Source organism: Somniosus microcephalus, chromosome 19 (assembly GCF_052327205.1).
Source record: "Somniosus microcephalus isolate GS21.2 chromosome 19, FLI_Smic_1.0, whole genome shotgun sequence".
In the NCBI taxonomy this organism is placed as follows: Eukaryota; Metazoa; Chordata; class Chondrichthyes; order Squaliformes; family Somniosidae; genus Somniosus; species Somniosus microcephalus.
Window position 1 is genome coordinate 57,725,162 of NC_141005.1, and position 26,004 is coordinate 57,751,165.

At 47.9% G+C, this 26,004-nt stretch overlaps 1 protein-coding gene across 1 annotated transcript in view; it reads left to right on the top strand.

Annotated features, from left to right (window-relative positions):
* Positions 1–17,713: 17,713 nt before the first annotated feature.
* The window catches only part of sppl3 (signal peptide peptidase 3), a 271,477-nt gene continuing 263,186 nt past the window's right edge, over positions 17,714–26,004 (top strand). The window contains exon 1 of the mRNA XM_085961834.1: positions 17,714–17,781. The gene's annotated coding sequence lies outside the window, so the exon portion shown is untranslated. The remainder of the gene's footprint in view (positions 17,782–26,004) is intronic.

The window sequence follows — 26,004 nt, forward strand, 5'->3', positions numbered from 1 at the left end:
GATCCTCCCTCCTCCCCCAATCTTCCAGAGGCCGGCCCCGATCCTCCAGTGGCTGGCCCTGATCCTCCCTCCTCCCCCGATCCTCCAGTGGCTGGCCCTGATCTTCCCTCCTCCCCCGATCCTCCAGTGGCTGGCCCTGATCTTCCCTCCTCCCCCGATCCTCCAGTGGCTGGCCCTGATCCTCCCTCCTCCCCCGATCCTCCAGTGACTGGCTCTGATCCTCCCCCCCCCAATCCTCCAGTGGCTGGCCCTGATCCTCCCCCCCCCAATCCTCCAGTGGCTGGCCCTGATCCTCCCTCCTCCCCCGATCCTCCAGTGGCTGGCCCTGATCCTCCCTCCTCCCCCGATCCTCCAGTGGCTGGCTCTGATCCTCCCCCCCCCAATCCTCCAGTGGCTGGCCCTGATCCTCCCCCCCCCCAATCCTCCAGTGGCTGGCCCTGATCCTCCCTCCTCCCCCGATCCTCCAGTGGCTGGCCCTGATCCTCCCTCCTCCCCCGATCCTCCAGTGGCTGGCTCTGATCCTCCCCCCGCCCCAATCCTCCAGTGGCTGGCCCTGATCCTCCCCCCCCGCCACAATCCTCCAGTGGTTGGCCCTGATCTTCCCCCCTCCCCCGATCCTCCAGTGGCTGGCCCTGATCCTCCCTCCCCCGATCCTCCAGTGGCTGGCCCTGATCTTCCCTCCTCCCCTGATCCTCCAGTGGCTGGCCCTGATCTTCCCTCCTCCCCCGATCCTCCAGTGGCTGGCCCTGATCCTCCCTCCTCCCCCGATCCTCCAGTGGCTGGCCCTGATCCTCCCTCCTCCCCCGATCCTCCAGTGGCTGGCCCTGATCCTCCCTCCTCCCCCGATCCTCCAGTGACTGGCCCTGATCCTCCCTCCTCCCCCGATCCTCCAGTGGCTGGCCCTGATCCTCCCTCCTCCCCCGATCCTCCAGTGGCTGGCCCTGATCCTCCCTCCTCCCCCGATGCTCCAGTGGCTGGCCCTGATCCTCCCTCCTCCCCCGATCCTCCAGTGGCTGGCCCTGATCCTCCCTCCTCCCCCGATCCTCCAGTGGCTGGCCCTGATCCTCCCTCCTCCCCCGATCCTCCAGTGGCTGGCCCTGATCTTCCCTCCTCCCCCGATCCTCCAGTGGCTGGCCCTGATCTTCCCTCCTCTCCCGATCCTCCAGTGGCTGGCCCTGATCCTCCCTCCTCCCCCGATCCTCCAGTGGCTGGCCCTGATCTTCCCTCCTCCCCCGATCCTCCAGTGGCTGGCCCTGATCCTCCCTCCTCCCCCGATCCTCCAGTGGCTGGCCCTGATCTTCCCTCCTCCCCCGATCCTCCAGTGGCTGGCCCGATCTTCCTTCCCCCCACCGATCCTCCGGCCACAATCTTCCTTCCCCCCCACCCCCCAATCCTCCGGAGGCCTACTTCGACCCCTTTCTGATCCCTCCCTCCCTCCTCTGTGTGGCCTAGTATAAAACTTTTAAAAATAAAAAATGGTCACCCAGGTCATTTTCCAGGATCTGGCAGCAGTGCAACAGTTAATTTAATTTTTATATACTTTTCAGTCTTGATCCTTATCTGTTTTCTTAAATCTTTTGAAATATTTTTCTATTATAGCATTATCAGCTTGCTACTTATACCTTCAGATGTGGGTGTTGATATTTAGCTTCTAATTCTACATGTTATTGCCCCATTTCCCTTCGTTTCGCACCCCATTTTTAGGAAGTTAAACAAAAGGACCATGACTGGGGAGTCGTGAAGTCAGATCTCTGCTGCGATTATGTTGCCTGCAGATTTCCTGTAGCATCTCGCAGGGCGTGCACTGCAGCACAGCTCAGAGGCATTCTTATTTCAATCCAACATCAAGCAGGCCATTTCCTGCCTGCTGGTTGCAGGCCAAGTGGTGGCTCCCTCCCTATAAAGAATGGCTGCCTCTGAAAGTTTGCTCCATTTGAGAGGCTTAGCAGCAGGCAGGGCAGCAGCAACTCGTTTGCTTTTGGGAGCATTGTGCATCTCAGAGAAACTGAAGTTACCTGGAGCGGTAAGGGCGGTTAGCACTGTTGCATATCTTGTCGCGGGAGCTGGGGAACAATTAAAGCCGATAATTTCAGCTGCGGAATGAGGGCCACATTGGGGATATCCTCATTTCCGGCTTAAGAGGACGATAATAGATGGTCTTTTGGATGCCAGAGGAATACGACTTCACAGGAGTGGCAGGGGGCACCTACCTGCCCAGATTTATCATCCCCCAGTTCATTATTGTTGTGTATGGTACTTGTGTATTGCTAACCAAACACCAGGTGGCCCCACCGATGGGAGTAAGCCCATATTACACTCCAAGGTCTCTCTAGTATTGCTTTTGTTACTTGTTGATGAAATACTCGAGGGCCTGGAAATAAAAACGATTAGTTGTTACCACACCCATTCAAGTGTTTATTTGGACATCGCACATATCTGAACCTTACCAAGGGGCAGTGTCTTTGGAGGGTAAAGCTCAGCAGAGAGCCAGTGCAGGAATTATTTCATCTGCTTCATGAAGATTTGGAGCCACAGTGCAGGGCTGGCACAGCACTGCCAGTCTCAGTCGGGGTGGTGATAGCATCAAAGTTTTGTTTGCCAGAGTGTACAAGAGAACTTTCTTGATCAGTGTGTTTCCAGCCCGATGAGGAAGAAAGCAGTGCTGGATCTAGTTCTGAGGAATGAAGTGGGGCAAGTGGAGCAGGTTTCAGTGGGAGAGCATTTGAGGAACAGTAATTATAATATCATCAGATTTAGAATAGGTATGGAAAAGGACTTGCTACAATCAAGCATAAAAATACTTAACTGGAGGAGGGCTATCTTCAGTGAGTTGAAAAGGGATCTGGCCCAGGTGGATTGGAATCAAAAATTGGTAGGAAAAACAGTAATTGAACAATGGAAGGCTTTCAAGGAGGAGATGGTTTGGGTACAGAGTAGACACATTCCCATGAGAGGGAAAGGAAGGGCATCCAAAGCTAGAGCTCCCTGGATGACTAAAGATATAGGGGAAAAAATTCGGTTGGTTTGTGCCTCCCGTTAGCGCCTTAAGAGGGCGCTAATGGGGCGCAAAGCAACTAGCGCCCGGGCGCGGCGATGTCTGCACCGCTCGTGAAATTGACCAGACATTTTGCGGCGACACTAAACAATACCGCCACGATCTCCTGCGCCCACAGATCTTGACGTCAGTCGAGCGTGCAATGCCCTTGTGGCGCCCTGGACCGGATATTGAGTGGCGCCCCCCTCCTTTCCACCTGGCGCAAGCAACAACAGGTAGACTGAAACATTTCCCAGTCGCTGTGGGGCTGGGGGCGGGGGGGGGGGGCGCTATTTAAAGGCGGCCTCTTCCTGGCTTTTTCTGTGGTAGACATTTTTGCACCACTCATTCTGACAGCGAGAGAGATTCTGAGAGAGAGGAGAGACTTCTGCAGAGAGTCAACGCTGTGTGAAGTAGTTTTGGCTGCTGAGCATCACTTTGCAGGTTCTTTTGGATTTGACCTTCATTACTTTGATTACCAAGAGACTATGGGGGCTGCACTGATTCGGGGCATCGCCCTGCGCCAGCAGAATCAGAGGCAACAGAGACGCAGAGAGAGAGTGGCAATCATGGCCAGACGGAGGAGGGCCAACAGGCCTCTGTACAGGAGACCTTACCCTCCCAGGGTATTTCGCCAACAATTCTCCTACATTAATATGTCTGAGGAGCAGTGTTTGCGAAGGCTGCGCTTCAGCAAGGAGGTGGTCACTGAGCTCTGCCACCTGCTGCAGCCAGATCTGCAGCCTCTACTGAGGACCAGGACGTCTCTGTCGGTGGCAGTGGAGGTCACAGTGGCTCTGAACTTTTATGCCACCGGCTCCTTTCAAGCAACTACTGGGGACATCGCCAATATCTCCCAGTTCGCGGTCCATTGCTGCATCCGTCAGGTCACAAATGCCCTCTATAAAAGGAGACGCCAGTACATCTCTCCCGATGACCAGGGCCAAACTGCATGAATGCGCATTGGGCTTTGCGAGGATAGCAGGCTTCCCCATGGTGCAGGGAGCCATTGACTGCACGCATGTGGCATTGCGTACACCGCATGAGAATGCAGAGGATTTCCGCAACCGCAAGGGGTCCCACTCCTTAAATGTCCAGTTGGTCTGTGACCACAGACAGCTGATACTCGCTGTCAATGCCCGCTATCCTGGCAGCAGCCACTATACATTAATCCTGCACCAGACTGCTGTGGCAGAACTTTTCCAGGCACCGCATCAGCCAAGTGGTTGGCTCCTCGGGTACAAGGGTTATCCACTGTGCACCTGGGTAATGACACCGCTCCGTAACCCCAACACCCCTGCTGAGCTGCGGTACAACGAGAGCCAGCTCGCCACCAGGAACATCGTTGAGCAGACGATCGGCGTGCTCAAGCAACGGTTCCGCTGTCTGGACCACTCAGGAGGAGCCCTGCAGTACTCACCTGATCGAGCCTCCCTCTTCATAGTTGTGTGCTGCATGCTGCATAACCTTGCAATCCTCAGGACCCAGCCAATGCCACCAGGCCTTGGAGCACCACCGGAGAAGGAGGAGGAAGAGGAAGGGGAAGAGGAGGAGGATGACCATCAGCAGCACCAAGACGGGAGGGAGGCACACAATGTAGAAACTGGAAGAGCCGTCTGTCAACAGCGGATAGCAAGCCGCTTCTAGGCCCCTGCTGAAGAAATGGCTTCTGCCATAGAGAACAACATGAATGAAACCAACCCGCAACCCCTAAGCCGGCCAAGGCAGCAATGAGTCCAAAGACCAAACATGTACATTTTGAATACAAAAACTTATTTATTTTACAAACTCTGTGTGTGTCATTTCTTCATGACAAAATAATAGAAAGAAACACAAAAAATCATTCATTAACATAACTGGTTCTCACAACCTGGAGATAATGTCCAAAACACTAAACAAAAGTTTGAACGCAAACCTCGGCCTTTAATAAAAAATTGACCAACATTTCATCACACCTCCTACTTTTTGCCCTTTGAGGGTGATCTCCATCCCTTGCGCACTTCCCCCCTTCCCACCCTACTGCTCCTCCGTAATGGGGCCCCAGTGGCTGCAGCAAGGCTGGTGGAAGGCTGCTGATTGTCAGAACCTGAGACTGCAGATGCCCTTGAAGGACGGCCTCGACCAGCTCTGGGCCTGGAGGGCCCGGCTGCAGACTGCACCAACTCTGCATGGGCGGCAGCAGTCTGGGCTACAGGCGGTGGCAAGTGCAATGGGGAAGTGACAGTGGTGGCAGCAGGAATGCTGTCATCTTGAGAGAGGACAGCAACTCCCTGCTCGACTGACACACTGGCACTCCCACGGGGCAGCACCTCAGCATCCGGAGCAATCTGCTGGAGGACAGATTGCTGGCCTGCTGCGGCGCGGTGAGAGCCCCGGGGAAATGTGTCTGAACCAGCGACAATGGCAGCAGTCAGTTCTTGCATGACCTCAATCTGAGTCTGCATGACAGCAGTCTGAGATGGGATCATGGCAGCCAGTGACTGAATTGCAGCACTAAGCTTTAGCGTGGCATCCGCCTGTGCTGCAGCGTAATGCTCCACACTCCTTACCAGTGTATCCATGCATTCGGGCACCCTTCCCACTGCACCCATGAGCTGAGTGTGCATGTGCACTGCCTGGGTGTTCATTTCAGCGATGAGCCACTCCTCCTCTGCGTCCAGTGCAGCAGGACTCACTGGCCTACTCTCCCTCCGGGGAGATGGCCCCCAAGCTTCCCTAGCCGCATCGCGTTGCTGCAGCCCACTGGGTCTCGGAGCTTCACCCTCATCAGACCCTTCCCCCCTGCTCCCCTCCAGGGAAGGCGTGTTCCCAGTGTGGGCATGGGCTTCCTCGGGAGAGGGTGGCGCTGATGCTCCAGCTTCATCTTCCTCCTCGCCTGCAGCTTCACTCCCACTGGCAGCTTGAGGGCCCATCTCCTCAGCTGGTGAATCATCATCTGAAAGCAGGGAAGTGCAAGAGTGGCTTTAGTGTGAGGACAGGGGGGCAGTAAGGGAGCAAGGAGTGCAGCGATTTAGTAAGTTGGATTGAAAGTGTCAAAGGCTGGTGTTGTGAGGGACAAGTGGAATGAGAGAGGAGAAAAAGGTGATGACCTTACCATTGCTGTCCAGAACGGGGTCGGCCTCTCCAGGGGCGACGGGACTGATCACCTGGCTTGCCACAATCCTGTGGAAGCGCACCTCAAGATCGCTGAGGGGTTGCAGCTGAGGCCGCCTTCCACCCGTCCGTTGCTGCTGTCTCCTATTATGAGATAGCTTGGCCTGCAAGAAAAAGGACGGCGTCTGAGTAAATATACAGCCATGGGGGTCGATTTTCATTGACCTGCGGAGTCGGGATTGGAGGTGTGCAGGGGGTTAAAGTCTCGAATTCGGGGGTCCCGACACCATCCCGCCCCCAACCCGCCTCCATGTAAGTTTCAAAGGAGGCGGATACCCGCCCCACACTGGGACCTGCCTACCCGAGGCAGGAAGGGATTAGTGCCAATTAACTGCCTGTTAACAGGTAGTTAACAGGCAGGTTTTAGCCTAATCCCTATTTTAAAGCTTGAAGTATGGGATTCCCAACAGCTCCAAACCATGCCAAGTTAGAGGAGTCGGGCCGTCGGGTTGGAGGGGTCGAGATGTCGGTGTTCAGGTGAGTGATGGGTGCATGAGTGCAAAGGTAAGTGTGTTTGGTGTGTCTAAAGTGTGTAAAGAAGTTTAAATTATCTGTACTTACCTTTACAGCCTTCCTTCCTTTAGGTTTCGGGAGTCCATCATCTAACCGGCACTGAAAGCAGAATGGCTGCGATGTGTCAAAAGTGACAGCCTGCAGCTTTCTGTGCCGGTGAGATTTCTAACTGAGTCTGTGGAGAAGGACTCAGGTTAGAAGTAAGACTGTCAGTGTTTGACAGCTTCAAACAGCTGTGAAACATTGATATTTCATCTGTCAAAACATCTTGACAGATGAAATTTCAGTCTATGACGTCACCTGTTGCCAGGTGGCCCTTAATTGGCCTGCTGAGCCTGCTGGGCGGGCTCAACAAGGTCAATCAAGTTAAAATCGCGTGGATTGGCCGCATCTCGATGGAGGCGGGACTACAACCCCGAAAGTTGTAGTCCCGCCTCCTTCCCAACTTCTGAATGAAAATCACCCCCACGGTCTTGCCTGATGTGCCTGCCATAATTGAATAGCCCTTAATGTAAGCAGCCATGGTCTTGCCTGATGTGCCTGCCATAATTGAATAGTCCTTAATGTCCTTAATGATGTGCCTCCCATAGTTGAATAGCCCTTACTGTATGCAAAGTGTGGAATGTGCGTGTGTTGTAGGATTCTCAAAATTAACAGATCACCCATTACGAAGGAAAACCCTATTAACGTGATTTTGGACCCTTGCTAAAAACTTAAAAGGGCATGTTGGGCCTAACATGGAGATTCAAGATCAGAAAACAGACTTGGCATTTTAAAAGGACATGTTCAGGCATGTTTGGGGAAAAGGCTGCAACAAAGAATGGGATCTACCTTTGCAGTAGACAGTTTGAGTATTCGAGATAGCCAAACTGTCTGGGGGAACTGTAAACGTCACTCAGCCCCTTTCAAGAAATTTACATGCTAACAATAGACCCATGGAAGAACAGCCTCACAAGACCCATCCGAAAACATGCATAAAACAAATCGTTTAGCCAACCTACAAAGAATCTCAGGCCCCACAGGAAACTCAAAGCTTGAGGACAGTTCACTACAATTAGATAAGAGCTCAACAGCTTAGGAAAACCATCCCGAAATCACATTCTTAAAACTTCAACAGCCCATGGGACCATCCCGAAACCACTTTAAACAACTTAATTAGCAGGCCCCGATTAGTATAACTAAAGGCCTGTTTTCACAGCAGTGGGAGTTCCAAGTTCGAGTTCAGTACTCTCTGCAGTTCGAAGGAGTCTCGCAGCAGTTCTCTCTCCCTGGAAGCAGTTCAAACACAAGAAGAAACCGGAGCAACAGTTTCAGTGATCATCAGACACCTCGCGGCAACAAGGGCCTTACAAAACAACCAAGCGAACATTACCATCAGCCAACCGGGTAATATTGGGCCACCGCAACCAAAGAAAACCAACTCGGAAGAAAACCGAAGATTCGCAAGTTTTTCCACTCTACAAACTATTCCTGCGTTTGGTGAGCATTGTCCCTGGTCCTTCAGAGCCTAACTTAGCTAGTAAGGGGGGATTGGGAGGGGTGAGGTATTTGTCTACTGTAATTTTTCCCTCGTGTATGTCGAAGTGTTTCCCCATTTTACTAGAGTGTTATTATTGTGTTGTATTTTCTTTCTCAAATAAAAATCAAAGTTCTTGCACCAAGATTAGTTGTTTGCTGCACTTTTATCACAACCCCCAAATAAGTCCAAGGTCTAGAACCAAGGGAGTGGGAGCAATTCGAACCGCTCATAAGTCAGAGGTGAAGCTGACCCCACACACCACCCCGTACAGTGTGTTTCATGAGAGGGCCATAGGTGTTGGATGAGTGTTGGGCATTGGGGTTTTAAGACCCTCTGGCCATAGAGTGAGGTTGAGATGGAGGGATGGAGAGGTATTGAAAAAAAGCCACTCACCCTGACGACCCGAGTGAGGTCGTTGAACTTTTTGCGACACTGCGTATGGGTCCTGGGCACCATGCTCCTGGAGAAGACGTGCTGAGCCACCTCCATCCACACTCTTCTGTAGTCGCGCGACAAAGGCCTCCTGCCACTCTCTGGGTACAGTATAGATCTTCTGTGCTCCACCGCACCAACCAGAGCCTCCAAGGCCCGCTCGCTGAAGCGCTGAGCTCGTTCTCTCACCCTCTCCATAGTCCTTGGCTGGAAAATGTAGTCACTGGTCTCTCCAGGCCGAGATTTAAGGCTCCAATGAGCAGGGTGTGGCTGGAGAGCAAGATCGACCCTCCCCTTTAAGAACTGTCCGGCGCCAGTGTGTCTGTGTTCCATCGCTAACTGACATCACCTGCGCTGCGCCCGCGCTCTGAGTTAGCGCCTTGCTCCTCGGCCTTTGCGCCTTAAGACAGGTGTGCAACACCTGATTTAGTGCTCCAATCACCTCCAGGGGCGATAAAAGCCAAGTTTGCAGTCGGAGGCGATAATTAGCGCCAGGCGCTAAACTTTGCACCCGGCCGATAATCGCACCCCAAATGGGGCGATACCGAATTTCTCCCCCATAGAGCTTAAAATGAGACAGAAAATAGAGGCTTATGACAATTGTAAGGTTCACAATACAGTAGGGAACCAAGCTGAATATAGAAAGTACAGAGGAGATCTAAAAGAGGGGCAAAGAGAGAGTAGAGAATAGATTAGCAGCTAACATTAAAGGGAACCCAAAAAGTCTTTTGTAAACATAATCGTAAAAGGGTAGTCAAAAGGTAGGGTGGGGCCAATTAGGGACTAAAAAGGAGATCTTATTGTGGAGGCAGAGGGCATGGCTGAGATACTAAATGTGTGCTTTTCATCTGCCTTCACTAGAGAAGAGGATGCTGCCAATGTAGCAGTAAAGGAGGAGGCAGTAACAATATTGGACACGATAAAAATAGTTAAAGAGGATGTACTTAAAAGGTTGGCAGTCCTCAAAGTAGAAAAGTCACCCAGTCCGGATGTGATTCATCCTGGTTACAGAGGGAAGTAAGGGTGGAAATTGCAGAGGCTCTGGCCACAATCTTCCAATCCTCCTTGGATATGGGGGTGATTCCAGAGGACTGGAGGATTGCAAATGTTACAACCCTGTTTAAAAAAGAGGAGAGGGATAAACCCGACAACTCCAGGCCAGTCAGCCTAACGTCGATGGTGGTGATACTGTTCGAGACAATAATCCGGGACAAAATTAAGTTGCATTTGGAAAAGTATGGGCTAATAAATGAAAGTCAGCATGGATTTGTTGAAGGCAAATCGTGTTTAACTATCTTGATCGAGCACTTTGTTGAAGTAACTGAGAGGGTTGATGAGGGTAGTGCACAATGTTCAGGGGACCCGCGCAGCCGCTTGCCAGCTTTTCAATGCAAAAGCCGAGCATGCGCTGTATTTTGAATGGCCTGTGCAGCCCCTTAAAGGGGCCACACAGTGCCAAAAATAATTACAGGGAACATTAGTAGTGCGGTTGATGATGTGTATATGGATTTTCAAAAGGTGTTTCACAAAGTACCAGATAATAGATTTGTTAGCATAATTAAAGCCCATGGGATCAAAGAGACAGTAGCAGCATGGGTACAAAATTGGCTAAGGGACAGAAAACAGAGAGTAGTGGTGAACAGTTGTTTTTCAGACTGGGGTCAGTATTATGACCACTGCTCTTTTTGATATATATTAATGACCTGGACTCGGGTATACAGGGGATAATTTCAAAGTTTGCTGATAATACAAAACTTGGAAATGTAGTAAACAATGAAGAGGATAGTAACAGATTTCAGGAGGGTACAGGCAGACTGGTGAAATGGGCAGACACATGTCAGATGAAATTTAACGCAGAGAAGTGTGAAGTAATACATTTTGGTAAAAAGAATCAAGAGAGGCAATATGAACTAAACGGTACAATGTTAAAGAGGATGCAGGAACAGAGAGACCTGGGGATGTATGTACACAAATCTTGGAAGGTGGCAGGACAAGTTGAAAAGGCTGATAAAAAAGCATATGGGATCCTTGGCTTTATTAATAGAGGAATAGAGTAAAAGACAAGGAAATTATGCTAAACCTTTATAAAATACAGGTTAGGCCTCAGCTGGAGTATTGTGTTCAATTCTGGGCACCACACTTTAGGAAGGATGTCAAGGCCTTGGAGATGGTGCAGAAAAGATTTACTCACATTACTGGTATCATCCTTGTAAATCTTCTATTTACCCTCTCCAGTACCTCTATATTCTTTTTATAATATGGCAACCAGAATTGTACGCAGTACTCCAAGTGTGGTCTAACCAAGCTTCGATACAAGTTTAGCATAACTTCACTACTTTTCAATTCTATACCTCTAGAAATAAACCCAAGTGCCTGGTTTGCTTTTTTTATGGCCTTGTTAACCTGTGTTGCTACTTTTAGTGATTTGTGTATTTGTACTCCGAGATCCCTTTGCTCCTCTACCCCACCCAGACTCACACCCTCCAAGTAATAAGAGACCTCCCTATTCTTCCTACCAAAATGTAATACCTCACATTTATCTGTGTTGAATTTCATTTGCCAATTATATGCCCATTCTGCAAGTTTATTAATGTCTTCCTGTATTTTGTTGCAGTCCTCCTCAGTATTAACTATCCCCCCCCCGCAATTTGGTGTCATCTGCAAATTTAGGAATTGTGTTTTTGTTTCCAAAGTCTAAATCGTTAATATAAATTGTGAACAACAGTGGTCCCAGCACTGAACCTTGTGGAACACCACTACTCACCTTCTGCCACTGTGAAAAGCTACCCGTTACCCCTACTCTCTGCTTTCTGTCTTGAAGCCAGCTAGCTATCCATTCGGCTACTTGTTTCTTGACTCCGCATTCTCTGACCTTCTTCACTAGCCTATTATGGGGTACTTTAATTGAAGGCCTTTCGACAATCTAGATAAATTACATCTACTCCATTACCCTTGTCTACTCTCTCTGTTACCTCATCAAAAAATTCAATGAGGTTGGTCCAGCAAGACTTTCCCTTTTGAAATCCATGCTGATTATTCATTATTATATTTTTGGTTTGTAAATGTTCATCTATTTTCTCCTTTAGTAGGGATTCCATTATTTTTCCTACCACCGATGTTAAGCTGACTGGTCTATATTTCCCTGGACATGTTCTATCTCCCTTCTTAAATATAGATATTATGTTAGCTATCCACCAGCCCTCTGGCATGACACCTTTTTCTAATGAATTATTAAATGTGTGTAGTAATGCCTCTGCTACCTCTTCCCTAGATTCTTTTAAAATGTGTGGATGTAATCGATCTGGATGAGGGTTTTTTCCTCTTTGAGTTTGATTAGTTTATTTAATATATCTCCTCTTTTAATTTTAAATGCAGTTATTTCATTACTAATCTCATGATCCAATGTCATGTTCACCTCTTCTATCTCCCTGGTAAATACTGAGGCAAAGTAATTATTCAATATTTCTGCCATTTCTCTATCGCTGCCTGTGGTATTATCCTATTATCCCTTAGTGGCCCTATTCCCATCCCGACCTTCCTTTTTTCATTGATGTGCTTGTAAAATATTTTACTATTTTGTTTTATGTTCCTTGATAATTTAGTTTCATAGTTCCTCTTTGCCTTCCTAATTGTCTTTTTGACTTCTTCCCTAATCTCTTCGTATTTTCCCTTATCATGCTCTCCCCTGCTGTCCATGTACTTAATATATGCCTCTTCCCTTACCCTAAACTTTCCCCTTATCGCTTTATTCATCCATGGTGCCTCATTAGTGTTTAGCTTGTTCTTGTTTTTCAGCAGAATAGATTTTTCCTGGAATCTGTTGAACACCGTTTTAAATGTTTCACATTGCTGTTCTACGTCATTGTTTTCCAATACTGTTGTCCATGTTATTTTCCCACGTTCTATTCTCAGCCCCTCAAAATCAGCTTTTCTCCAATCTATCACCCTGGTCTTCATCATACTTATGTCCTTCTCAATTATTATTTTAAAGTGTATTATATTATGGTCACTATTGCCGAGATGTTCCCCTACTTTTACTTCTCTTATCAGCTCTGGTTCATTCCCCATTAATAGATCCAATAGTGGATCCTCCCTTGTTGGGCTATTTACATATTGGGTTAGAAAGGAGTCCTGTACACATTGTAGGAACTCCATTCCCTTATACCCTTTACCTACCTCTTCTGTCTAATTAATATCGGGGTAGTTGAAATCCCTCATGATTATTATTCTATGTTTTTTACTCATTTCCCTAATTTGTTTGCATATTTCTTCCTCTACCTCCCATCCACCATTAGGTGGCCTGTAGACTAGACCTGTTAGTGTGATTGATCCTTTATTACCTTTTATGTCTATCCACATGGATTCTATTTGTGTCTTGCTGATAGCTGCGTCACTTTTTTTTACTGCCATTATGTTATCCCTAATAAGTACAGCTACTACACCTCCCCTTTCCCCCTCTCTATCTCTCTAAATATGTTATACCCTGAAATGTTTAATTTTCAGTCTTGATTTTTCTGTAGCCATGTCTCAGTAATCCCTACTATGTCTGGTTCCTTGCAACGCATGAGTGCCTCCAGCTCACCTGTTTTATTACAGACACTGTGTGCATTGCTGTACAGACAGTTTAACTCATTTTTAATAGCGGTTCCTTTCACTTTATTTTTAACCATCTTTTTACACTCCTGTTCTATAACTCCATTTATTCCCTGGCCATCCCATACTTCACTCTTGCCTATGCTCTCCTTTGCTGTTTTGTTTATATTTAGGCTGGTTTAATTTCTTGTAGATCCCTCCCCCCATTTTACTAGTTTAAAGCCTTTGCCATCTCCCTATTTACCCTTTCTGCTAGGACACGGGTCCCATCCCGGTTCAGGTGGAGCCCGTCCCATTGGTACAGTTCCTTCCTGTCCCAGTACGGGTGCCAGTGTCCCATGAAAAGGAACCCCTCTTTCCCACACCAGCCCTTTAGCCACGTGTTAATTCTCCTGACCTAACTGCTTCTATGCCAATTTGCACGTGGCTCGGGCAATAATCCTACTTTTTAATTTAGCTTCTAACTCCTGATACTCCTTCATCAGGACCTCCTCCCTCTTCCTACCTATGTTGTTTCTTCTGACATAGACAGCAACAACTGGATTTACTGTCTCCCTTTCCAAATTCCGCTCCAGCCGCCTCGAGATATCCCTTAGGCAACACACCCCTCGGGATTCTCGTTCTTGGCTGCAGAGGATGCTATCTATCTCCCTAACTATAGAGTCCCCTATCACTACCACATTTCTATTCTGCTCTTGCCCCCTTTGGGCAACCTTCTGTGTCACGGTGCCTTGGTTTGCATTGTGGCTGTCCTCCCCGCAGTCTTTCTCCTTGTCCTCACAGGTACCGATTACATCGTACCTATGGGACAGGACCAGTGTCTGCGGGACCTCCTTCTCAACCTTTCCCAAGTCCTTGCTACCCCTCTCCCTAGCAGTCACACCCCTTCCTGAACTAGTGCTTTCCTCTGGGGTGTGACTGTATTCTGGATAAAACTGTCCATAAATTACACCCCCCCCCTCCATTATGTCTCTAACTCGCACACCAGCTCAATGACTCTGAGCCGGAGTGACTGAAGGCAGAGACATTTCCTGCAGATGTGGGAATCCGGGACGGTCTCGCTGTCCATAAACTCCCACAGACTACAATTCGGACACATAGCCTGCCCTCCCATCTCTAGAGTTTTTTTTATTTAAATGCTTATTTAAATTAGTTAAAGTTTTTAATTAAGTGATTATTTAGAGTTATATGAATTAATTAGTTTATCTAGTTAAGTTATTAATAAAGTATTAGTTATTGTTCCCCAGCTCTTAGTTTAAACCACTGCACTAGCTTAGAGACAAAAAAAGTTCTAATACTCACCAACCAATAACCTACCTGCTGTCCTGTGACATCACTCCTTGGTTTTTTTTTTGCTCTCTCTTCGCTCCGGTCCCCGGTCATGTCCGTTCCTCCTCTGCTGCTCACAGTCAGTTTGGGCCCCTCTCTGACCGCACTCTTTATTTCCTGCCTCTGCTCCGGTCACCGGTCAGGTCCGCTCCTCCTCCACTGCTCACGGTAGCTTCCTGGCATAGATGTCAGCTATGGCTCAGTGGTAGCCTTCTCGCGTTGGAGTCTGAAGGTTGTAGACTCAAGCCTCACTCCAGAGACTTGAACACAAAAATCTAGGCTGGCACTCCAGTGCAGTACTGAGGGAATGCTACACTGTTGGGGTGCCATCTTTCAGATGAGACGTTAAATCAAGGCCATGTCTGCCCTCTCAGGAGGAGGCAAAAGATCACGTGGCTCTATTTTGAAGAAGAGCAGGGACGTTATCCATGGTGTCCTGGCCACCCAACATTCCTAAAAGAAATTATCTGGTCGTTATAACATTGCTGTTTGTGGGAGCTTGCTGTGCACAAATTGACTGCTGCGTTTCCTAAATTACAACTGTGACCATACTTCAAAAGCATTTAATTGGCTGTAAAGCACTTTGGGATGTTCTGAGGTGGTGAAAGGCTCTATATAAGTTCTTTCTTTGTTTCTTTCCTCCGCCACTTTGCCTGGTTCCTGCTCACCAGTGTGCTTTCCTCCATCTGACTGTCGAACTCTCCCAGGGTGGGATGTCTGTGTGCCGGTGGTAACTGCCAGATCAGGATGCAATGATGAGATACTAGGAGAGGTGCCAATGGAGTGTTGTTGGGAGGACCCTGCTGTAGCTTATTGTGCCATACCAGAAAGAAGAAACTTGTTCGGGAAATGTCCTCAGGATAACTTATAACCATCACCTCCAAATTTCCCTCCAAGTCATACACCATCCCAACTTGGACATATATCGACGTTCCTTCATCTTCGTTGGGTCAAAACACTGGAACTCCCTCCCTAACAGCACTGTGGGAGCACCTTCACCACACGGACTGTAGCGGTTTAAAAAGAAGACTCACCACCACCTTCTCAAGGGCTACTGGAGATAAGCAATAAATTGCCAGTGACGCCCACATCCAGAGAATTAATGTTTCTAAAAAAGCAAAGATGTCTTTGCCAAACAGCTCGAATGGGGAGGCTGATGAAAGGCAACTATGTGTGTCACTGCTTGTGGAAGTATCTTAAATGGCATGTGAAAGAAAGAGCAGTGTGGTAGAAATGATGATCGAGGGACATACCTTACATTTTCTTCTCCTGACAATCATGACCCTGATGCTGCCGGTCACGATCCTCAAAACAGGGTCAGTTCATAGACGTGTCAGCCGTAGCTCAGTTGGTAGCACTCTTGCCTCTGAGACAAAAGGTTGTGGGTTCATCGACCCACTCCAGAGACATGAGCACATAATCCAGACACTTCAGTGCAGTACTGAGGGAGTGCTGCACTGTTGGAGGTGCTATATTCTTAATGAAATACCCCCTCAGATAGGTGTAAAAGATCCCAATGCACTATTCAAAGAACAGCAGTAGAGTCCAGCCGGTGTCCTGGTCAATATTTATCCCTCAACCAACATCACTAAAACAGATGATCTAGTCATTCATCACATTGCTGTTTTTGGGATCTTAATGTGTGCAAATTGGCTGCCGTGTTTCCTACATTACAACAATGGCTACACTTCAAAGAGTACTTAATTAGCTGTAAAGCACTTTGGGACATCCTGAGGTTGTGAAAGGTGCTTTATAAAAACTCTTTGTGTCTCTTTTATATATTTTACTTTTTTCTATTTCTTTTTCTTTCTTTTTCTCTTTCACCCCTCCCCAACCCCCATCCTGATACCAGACAATTGTCTTCTGTTGGGTTCTGCTTTCTCCTACAAAAGAAGAGATGGGGATGGATGAGGCCATAAAGTGAATGCACGCACTCTGCCTTATCACCAAGTGCGCTCTTGGTTTATACAGCCAGGGAGAAGCAGTTTGCAGGAGTTGTTAGTGGGATGTCCTGGGCCTTTTTGCCAAGAAGAACATGAAGCAGAGCAAAGGAGGCGTTGGCAAGTGCACAGTGGAGCTTTGTGTGCGCCCACAGGAGCGTGCAGAGGAAGGAATGGAATGCACGAGCAAGAGGCACGAGATGATGTTAATACAGAGCAGAGATAAATTGGGAAGTTGCACCCACCGACTTTTCTCCTCCTGGTGAGGTTGCAATTTTTTTTGCAGTACTGTAGACAGGAAAACTCAGAATGGCTAAAGTAGCCAACCTATTCCTAATTAACATATTCTGCCCATGCAAAGTAGGCAAAATATTATTGTCAGTGTGAACAGCAAAGATGAAATGGATTCCATCAGCAGAGGCCCACTGCAAATTAGAAAACCTAGACCATAGCAGTTAGGTATAATAATTAGAAAATACGATTTACACGACCATGGGATGAGCAGCTATAGCTATTTTGGGAAATGATCGCCTTGGGTGGTCAGAGGAGGAGAGGGTCAAAGTCATATCTGCAATTGTAATTACCCTGTAGAGCATGTTTATAGCAATTTGACAGTAACTGCATGAAAATAGTAGATATTTACCACTGGTACAGTGTCATCTTGATTTCTCAGTCTGACTTATCTTTTAATTTTGCTTTGCTTGCCAATTCCCCCCTCCCTCGCCTCCTCTCAGCACAGAGGTGGTGTAGGCGCAAACTATTTTTTTTTTAATTGTTAACCCAAATGTTTTGTTAATTTAGTGAATTCTTAGCTGGATGACTAGATGAACGTTCCAGCCCGAGGGAACTTAATTAATTTTGCATCACAGCTGCTTGAAGTGCCTGTGCACGAGTTTTTATTCCCTCTGATAGTGTCACAACAATTCCATCACTGATCACTTACCGAGGAGAAGGTCGGGGGCTTTATTATATACGGCTGCTCTAGTTACGCTGACCCACATTTCTACTGCCTCTTTCTGATGATGAACAAGAGGTAATCAGAGTTGAACAGTTTGTTCAGGTGATTGGCGTGAATTATAGTTGTCGGACTAATAATTTAGCTCACGTTAATTTGTTGATCGTTGATTCACCCTGTGAAACAAAACGACTCACTATTCTACTTGGCATATCTTCAAATTGCCAATGCTCTCAGTGGAGGGTTCATGGCCGACTGCCCAGTTGAATAAGATTTGCTCACCTTTCTTCGCAAATGTGAATGAATGCTTAAGGTGAAATCTTCATCATCGTTTATAAGGTTGTCCCTGTTACTAATGTTTGATATTAGAAGAAAAGTCACAGATTTGAGGCAACATTATAATGATGTCATAATGATGCCAGAAGTAATCCAACGAAGGACATGTGGACCAAAAAAACAAGAAGTTAAGAATTTAATGTTTTTTTTTCCATTCGGAGCGCGAATTGACCTCGGGCTCCGTAGAGGTCTAGCAGGGAGGATCACACACCCGCGACAAACCTCGCCAGATTCAATGGAATGATAATCGGGTGGGTGAAGGGCGTTCGGTCCGCCCCGTCAGATTAGTGAAGTCTTCAAACGGTGAAGACGAAAACCTACCCCATAGAAACTTGCTGAGATTATTTGTGAGAAAATGAGTAGGTCGCTGCCTTAATTGCTCCAATAGTCTGTAAACTATTGAGTTAAAGTGCATTAAAATTGGTGGCCTGGCTTTACATTTATATTAATTTGGATATAAAGGTTTTACTTCAAAATGTGAACAGGAAGCAGAGGAGAACAGATCAGCAAGATGTTTTTATTCTGTTTTTAAGGAGGTTAGATAGAACAGAACATATTAGATAGGATTAAAGTACTAATAATCTGAAAGTAATAACAGTAGACGAAAAAGAAAACGTGAAGGAGAGAATAGGGAAAAATGAAGACCGGTTGAGGAGAAGTGTAGTGTATGTACTTTGAAGAAGGAACTATATTCTGCAGCCCCTGTATACTGCAGTACCAGTAGTGACCACCCCTGTATATAAGCCTGTGTAGTAACTTTGTATAGTAGTTCCAGTTTTGTCTCCACTCAGTAAACACCTGTTATAACCAACTCCTGCAGTCCGTGTCTCAATTACACACGGATGTAACACTGGCGACGAACAGATCCAAACTTACCTACAGTTCTGCACCACCTCATGGGGATCCATCCCTGAAGCGAAGTTGTTAGAGATCGAGGCCAGAAGGAAGAAAAGGAAAAAAAAACAAACAGAAGAAACGGGCGTCGACCGTGGGCAACCGCCTCTGATTCATCGAATTCGAAGATTTGCAGGAGAGGCTGTCGAGAGCGGGGCTTGGTTATCCTGTCTATGCTGTTCCAGCTAATCGGGCTGGTGGCAGGTAGTACACTGATCTTTCCTGGGCTGCGGCGGGCTAGAGCTCGATCGGGTGGCTTTTCAACGGGGCCGAGCAGCGTTGTCGGGAAGAGGAGAGAGAGCGAGAGAGGGTGGAGTACACAGGGCGCGGCCGGTGCTACGAAGCCGGGCAGCGTACAGACCCGAGAAGAGGGAGGAAAGTGTCCCATAGGGTTTGCTCTGACGACGGGAACAGTAATTGAAATAAAAGAAATTAGAAGCGCAGAAAGCCATGAGGAGCTGCAGTTTGCCACGGGGACCGCGGAGAGCGGCGCTAGCAGCAGCGGAGAAGACAGCGCGGGAGGCGCCATCTTAATCCAGCGGGGAAGAAGGCAAAGCGCGGGAGGCGCCATCTTAGATCTCCAAGATGCCGAAGACTGGCAATATCACTGCCTTCGATAATGCAATAGAAGACTGGACCACGTATGTGGAAAGAGTCGAAGTATATTGCAAGGCAAATGAAGTAGCCGATGAGAAAAAGGCATCGGTACTACTAAACTTAATGGGCGCAAGAACGTACGGCCTATTGTGGAACCTGATCACTCCAGCCAAACCGATGGCGAAGAGTTTTAACGAAATTGTTGATATCCTACAGGAACACCTAAATCCTACACCGCTGCTGATAGCAGAAAGATTTAAATTCCACAAGAGAAATCAGCATAAAGATGAGAGCAATGCTGATTACCTTACGGAACTACGCAAGCTATCAAAGCACTGCCAGTTCGGAGCAGGACTGGCAGATACCCTACGGGACAAATTTGTCTGTGGACTCCTGAGTGAAGGAACCCAGAAGAGGTTACTCTCAGAGAAAGAGCTGACGCTAGATAAGGCTTTCAGCGTGGCAGTATCGTACGAAGCAGCAGCAAGGGGAGCTGTGGAAATACAGCAAAAGCCACAGGAATACGGCACCCATGAAATGACACGGGGATTTGAAAAATGTTATCGCTGCGGCAGAACAACCCATGACCAGAAGGACTGCTGGTCCAAGGACAAAATATGCAGGCAATGCGGAAAGATGGGACACATTGCACGAGTTTGCAGGTCAGGGAAGAAGACTAACGACAACAAAAAGGCTACTAAGGAACAGTACAGAAAAGTACAAAAGATGACACAGTAGTTCCGAAGACCAGAAGAGCGATAGTGAATCCGGGAACAAGAGACTAAGCTGTCTCAAACTTCACAACGTAATCACAAAAGAGGATCACCGAACCATTTGGGTCACCCTCACGATAGCAGGGTCCCAAGTCAAAATGGAATTGTATACAGGATCAGCCCTGACCATCATGAATCGACGAGACTATGAGCGGCTATTCTCTCACATACCCTTGAAAGACACATCCATTGTCTTGAAGACGTATACAGGGCAGAAAGTATACCCCAGAGGGAAAATAAGGGTGCCTGTCGAATACAACGGCAAGGATATACAGAAATTGTATCTGTACATACTGCAAGATGGTGGACCACCGTTATTGGGACGTGAATGGATCAGAAAGATAAGTTTAGACTGGCACTCCATTCAGGCACTGACGGTGGCTGGTAAAAAGGATGACGACGTCACACCTGGACGATTGTCAAAAATCTTAGCTAACGCTAAAGAGGTATTTCAACAAGAACTGGGAACTCTTAAAGGCGTAACCGCCTCGATAAAAATAGAAGAGAATGCAATTCCCAAGTTTTTCAAAGCAAGACCGGTACCGTATGTAATTCGCCCAGCCGTCGAGGCAGAGCTGGAGAATCTGGAGAATGCAGGCGTGTTATCTAAGGTAGACTGGAGCGAGTGGGCGACACCCATCGTTCCTGTCACGAAGAAAATGTTAAACAATAAGTCTGAGGAGCCAAGGAAGGTTCGCATCTGTGGGGACTTCAAGGTGACGGTGAACCCAATCCTTCACACAGTACAATATCCTCTTCCGAGGATAGAAGATATTGTCGCCTCACTATCTGGAGGGAAGCGTTTTACAAAAATTGACCTAGCACAAGCATATTTGCAGATGGAGGTTGAAGAATCCTCTAGGAAGTATCTCACGATAAACACTCACAAAGGTCTTTACCAGTATAATCGACTGGTATTCGGAGTAGCATCAGCTCCGGCGATATGGCAAAGAGCGATGGAACAAGTCCTGCAAGGGATTCCGGGGACTCAGTGTTACTTGGACGACATCCTAGTGACAGGTGAAAATGATAGTGAACACCTTGCCAACCTAGAGCAGGTGCTCACTAGACTAAGAGAACAGCTGTCAGTGTGCCGAGGAACCTTGATGTGTGGATCCAGAGTAGTAATTCCACCCAAATTGAAGGATAGAGTGCTCAATGAGCTTCATGAGGGTCATCTGGGGGGGGTAAAAATGAAGAACTTAGCCAGAGCGTTTGTGTGGTGGCCGGGAATTGATAGAGAAATCGAAGAGATGACCAAGAGCTGTACAGGATGCCAGAAGGTCCAAAACGCCCCACCACAAGCCCCTCTACATCCATGGGAGTGGCCCTCATCTCCATGGCAAAGGGTGTACATTGATTTTGCTGGTCCATTTATGGACTTGATGTTTTTAATTGCGGTGGATGCACATTCAAAGTGGCCAGAGGTAATAAAAATGTCCTCAACCACCACAGAAAAAACTATCACAGTCTTACGAACCATATTCGCCAGAAATGGGCTGCCTGAACAGATTTGCTCCGACAATGGACCACAGTTTGTGTCTGAAGAGTTCCGGAGGGTCTTAAAGAACAATGGTGTTAAGCATTACACATCCGCCCCATATCATCCAGCCACCAATGGATTGCCTGAGAGGTTTGTTCAAACATTCAAGAAGGCTATCAAGGCAATGTGTAATGAAGACATACCCCTACAACACAAGGTGGATAACTTCTTGTTTGCCTACCGGAATGCGACACATGCGGTTACCAACCAAACTCCAGCCATGATGTTCTTCAATCGAAGACTACGATGCCGCTTGGATTTGGTTAAGCCAAACGTCAGAAGAGATGTGGAGAACAGGCAGTTTCAGAATATGAATGAAAGGCCGACCAGGAGTTTTAAGATAGGTCAACCAGTTTTGGCCCGGGACTACCGCACAGAGAAACGGCAGCCAGGAACGATCTGCACATGGCAAGGACCTCTAATGTATACCGTGGACGTTGGAGAGAGCATTGTAAGACGCCATACTGACCAAATTCTAGAGTCACTGGAAAACGTCAAATCCACACCACAATCCGATACACCTGGTGATGAAACCGAAGTACCAATTGCATCTACCTCAGAATCGGTGATATTGGAAGCAGACGAACCAAACGACGTTGATCCCGAATCAACTTTGCCAGAAGAACCTGATACCCCAAAGAGGCGTTATCCAGACAGAATCAGGAAGCCTCCTCAAAGACTGAATTTATAATTGCTTAACTTCAGCTAATGTGTATAGCAACTGTAATTGTAAATATGTTATTTAATTATTAATCGAATGTTATGTACTGTTTAGCTAAAAGGGGAGGAATTGTAGTGTATGTACTTTGAAGAAGGAACTATATTCTGCAGCCCCTGTATACTGCAGTACCAGTAGTGACCACCCCTGTATATAAGTTTGTATAGTAGTTCCAGTTTTGTCTCCACTCAGTAAACACCTGTTATAACCAACTCCTGCAGTCCGTGTCTCAATTAGACATGGACGTAACAAGAAGTGTTTAGCTTTTTAAAAATTAAAAGTGTACTTTAAAAGGTATTTTCTGATTTTACTTTTCTGGCAGCAAAACTTAGTTTCCAGGGGGGAGAAATTGGCCTCCTTTGCGCCTCCTGTTAGCACCTCCGGGGGGCGTTAACGGGGCGCTATTGGCTTTGCGACCGGGCGCAGCAAGAGTACCGACGCTCGCGAACTTCCCCTGCAGGTTAGCGGCAGTGATAAACCCTAACACCACGATCTCCTGTGCCCCAGAGATCATGACATTATCCAGTGAACAGTGCCCCGGTATCACCGTGGAACCGCCCTGGATGCAAACTTGGCTTCCGTCCCCTGCAGCATCACCGGGCATCAATACCGGCAGCTGCAGGAGGCGTTGTCACCGCGGATGGCCACTTGGGGAGCGGTAGTTAAAGGGATTGCCGGTGAGGCAGACGAAAAATGTTTCATCAAGACTCTGTGCTTTTTTTTCCAATTTTCAGGTGCCGCGCTTGATCAGCCCTGCACTCTGTTAGAAAGCTTGGGGCTGATCGGCACCGATCAGAGGTGCCGTCAGCGATCAGGGGATTCGTTTTCTTGCAGCAATGGCCCTTCCCTTTAAGGGAGGGAAGGAGCCTTCCAACGCGGAAGCGCTTCACGGCCCAGGGTGCTTTTCTCCAACTTTTAAAAGTTAGTGCCCCAAACGGGGCGATACCGAATTTCTCCCTCCAGGTGTTCATATCTGAGATCCAGGCACGTACTGCGCATGATTTTGCCACCATTAATTAAATGACTGGAAAATCACGTACAACATTGCTTCTTTGCTGAAGCAACGGAGCGGGTTAATGAGGGTAGCGCAGTTGATGTTGGGTATATTTATTTTCAAAAGACACTTGATAAAGTACCACATAATAGACTTGTTAGCAAAATTGAAGCCCATGGGATTAAAGGAGTAGTTGATGCAAGGATGCGAAGTTGACTAAAGGACAGAAAGCATGACAAAAACGGTAGCATAGTAGTTATGTAATCCAGAGGCCTGGACTAATGATCCAGTAGGTGTGAGTTCAAAAATCCCACCATGGCAACTGGGGAATTTAAATTCAGTTAATTAAATAAATCTTGAAAAGCTTGTATCAGCAAAGGGGACTGTGAAACTATCGGATTGTTGTAAAAACCCTTTAATGGCCTTCAGGGAAGAGAATCTGCTGGCCTACGTGTGACTCCAGACCCACAGCAATGTGGTTGACCCTTAACTGCCCTATGAAATGGCCTAGCAAGTCACTCAGTTGTAACAACCGCTTTGAGAAACAATAATAATAATAAGAATAAAACTAGACAAACCACCTGGCATCGATCTAGGCACCAGCTTCAGACATGACAACAGCACACCTAACCCAGTTGGCCCTGCAAAGTCCTCCTCACCAACACCTGGGGACTTGTGCCAAAATTGGGAGAGCTGTCCCACAGACTAGTTAAGCAACAGCCTGACATAGTCATACTCACAGAATCATACCTTTCAGCCAATAGTCCCAGACTCCTCCATCACCATCCCACCCGCAGTACAGGCCCACCAGGGGTGGCGGCACAGTGGTATAGAGGAGGGAGTGGTCCTCAGAGTCCTCAACATTGACTCTGAACCCCATGAACTCTCATGGCCTCAGGTCAAGCATGGGCAAGGAAACCTCCTGCTGATTACCACCTACCGCCCTCCCTCAGCTGATGAATCAGTACTCCTCCATGTTAAACACCATTTGGAAGAAGCACTGAGGGTAGCAAAGGCATAGAATGTACTCTGGGTGGGGGGCTTCAATGTCCATCACCAAGAATAGCTCGGTAGCACCACTACTGGCCGAGTCTTGAAGGACATAGCTATTTGACTGGGCCCGCAGCAGGTGGTGAGGGAGAAACCTACTTGACCTCGTCTTCACCAATCTACCTGTCACAGACCATGACAGCATTGGTAGCAGTGACCACCACACAAAGTCCCATCTTCACACTGAGGACACCCTCCATCGTGTTGTGTGGCATGACCACCATGCTAAATGGAATAGATTCAGAACAAATCTACCAGCTTAAAACTGGGCATCCATAAGGCGCTGTGGGCCATCAGCAGCAGCAGAATTGTATTCTACCACAATCTGTAACCTCATGGCCCGGCATATCCCTCACTCTACCATTACCATCAAGCCAGGGGACCAACCCTGGTTCAATGAGAAGTGCAGAAGAGCATGCCAGGAGCAGCACCAGGCGTACCTAAAAATGAGGTGCTAACCTGGGGAAGCTGCAACACAGGACTACATGCATGCTAAACTGCGGAAACAGCAGGCTATAGACAGAGCTAAGCTATCCCAAAATCAACGGATCAGATCAAAGCTCTGCAGTCCTGCCATATCCAGTCATGAATGGTGGTGGACCATTAAGCAACTAACGGGAGGAGGAGGCTCCATGAATATCCCCACCCTCAATTATGATGGACCCCAGCATGTGAGTGCAAAAGACAAGGCTGAAGCGTTTGCAACCATCTTCAGCCAGAAGTGGGTGATCCATATTGGCCTCTTCCTGAGGTTCCCACCACCACAGAAGCCAGTTGTCAGCCAATTTGATTCACTCCACGTGATATCAAGAAACGGCTGAGCGCACTGGATGCAGCAAAGGCTGTGGGCCCCGACAACATCCCAGCTGTCGTGCTGAAGACTCGTGCTCCAGAACCAGCCGCACCTCTAGCCAAGCTGTTCCAGTACAGGCTGAATTGGCGCAGCACAAAAGAGTCATGACAGCTGCCAGGGAATCTGGCGCACAATGCATAATCATCTTTTCATGGTTGCAGATGAGCTGCACATTGAGGGAGTGGAAGCCTTTGCAGTTCACAAATACTCCTGGGTGATGATGGGGAGCCTTCATGGCCACATGTGTGCAGTCGATGTGCCCTGCACCTGTGGGAAGTCAGTCAGAGCCGCAAAGCCGAGCGCCCGCTCAGTAACGTTGGCTTCATCAGTGGCAAAGTTGATATAATTGTCTGACTTGTGAAACATGGCATTGATCACCTGCATGATGCATCAATGGGCGGCCGACTGCGAGATGCCGCAAATGTCTGCTGCAGATCCCTGGAATGAGCCTGAGGCGAAGAAGTTGAGGGCGGTGGTGACTTTGACAGCCACTGGAAAGGAGTGTCCACCAGGACCTCTGGGCAGCAGGTCTTGTTCCAGCAAGCCACAAATGTCTGCGACGACCTGGCGCGATAGCCTGAGCCTCCTGAAGCACTGCTGATCTGTCATGTTTAGAAAGCTCATCCTCTGCCTGTATAACCTGTGTTGGGGGTGTCGCCTCCGGCATGCTGCAGCCTTATGTTGACCCCCTCTCTGCTGTGGAGCATCAGGTCATTGAGGAGAAGGCTGCTGTTGTGGTTGCTGCTGTTGCTGGTGTGGCTGGTGTTGTTGGTGATAG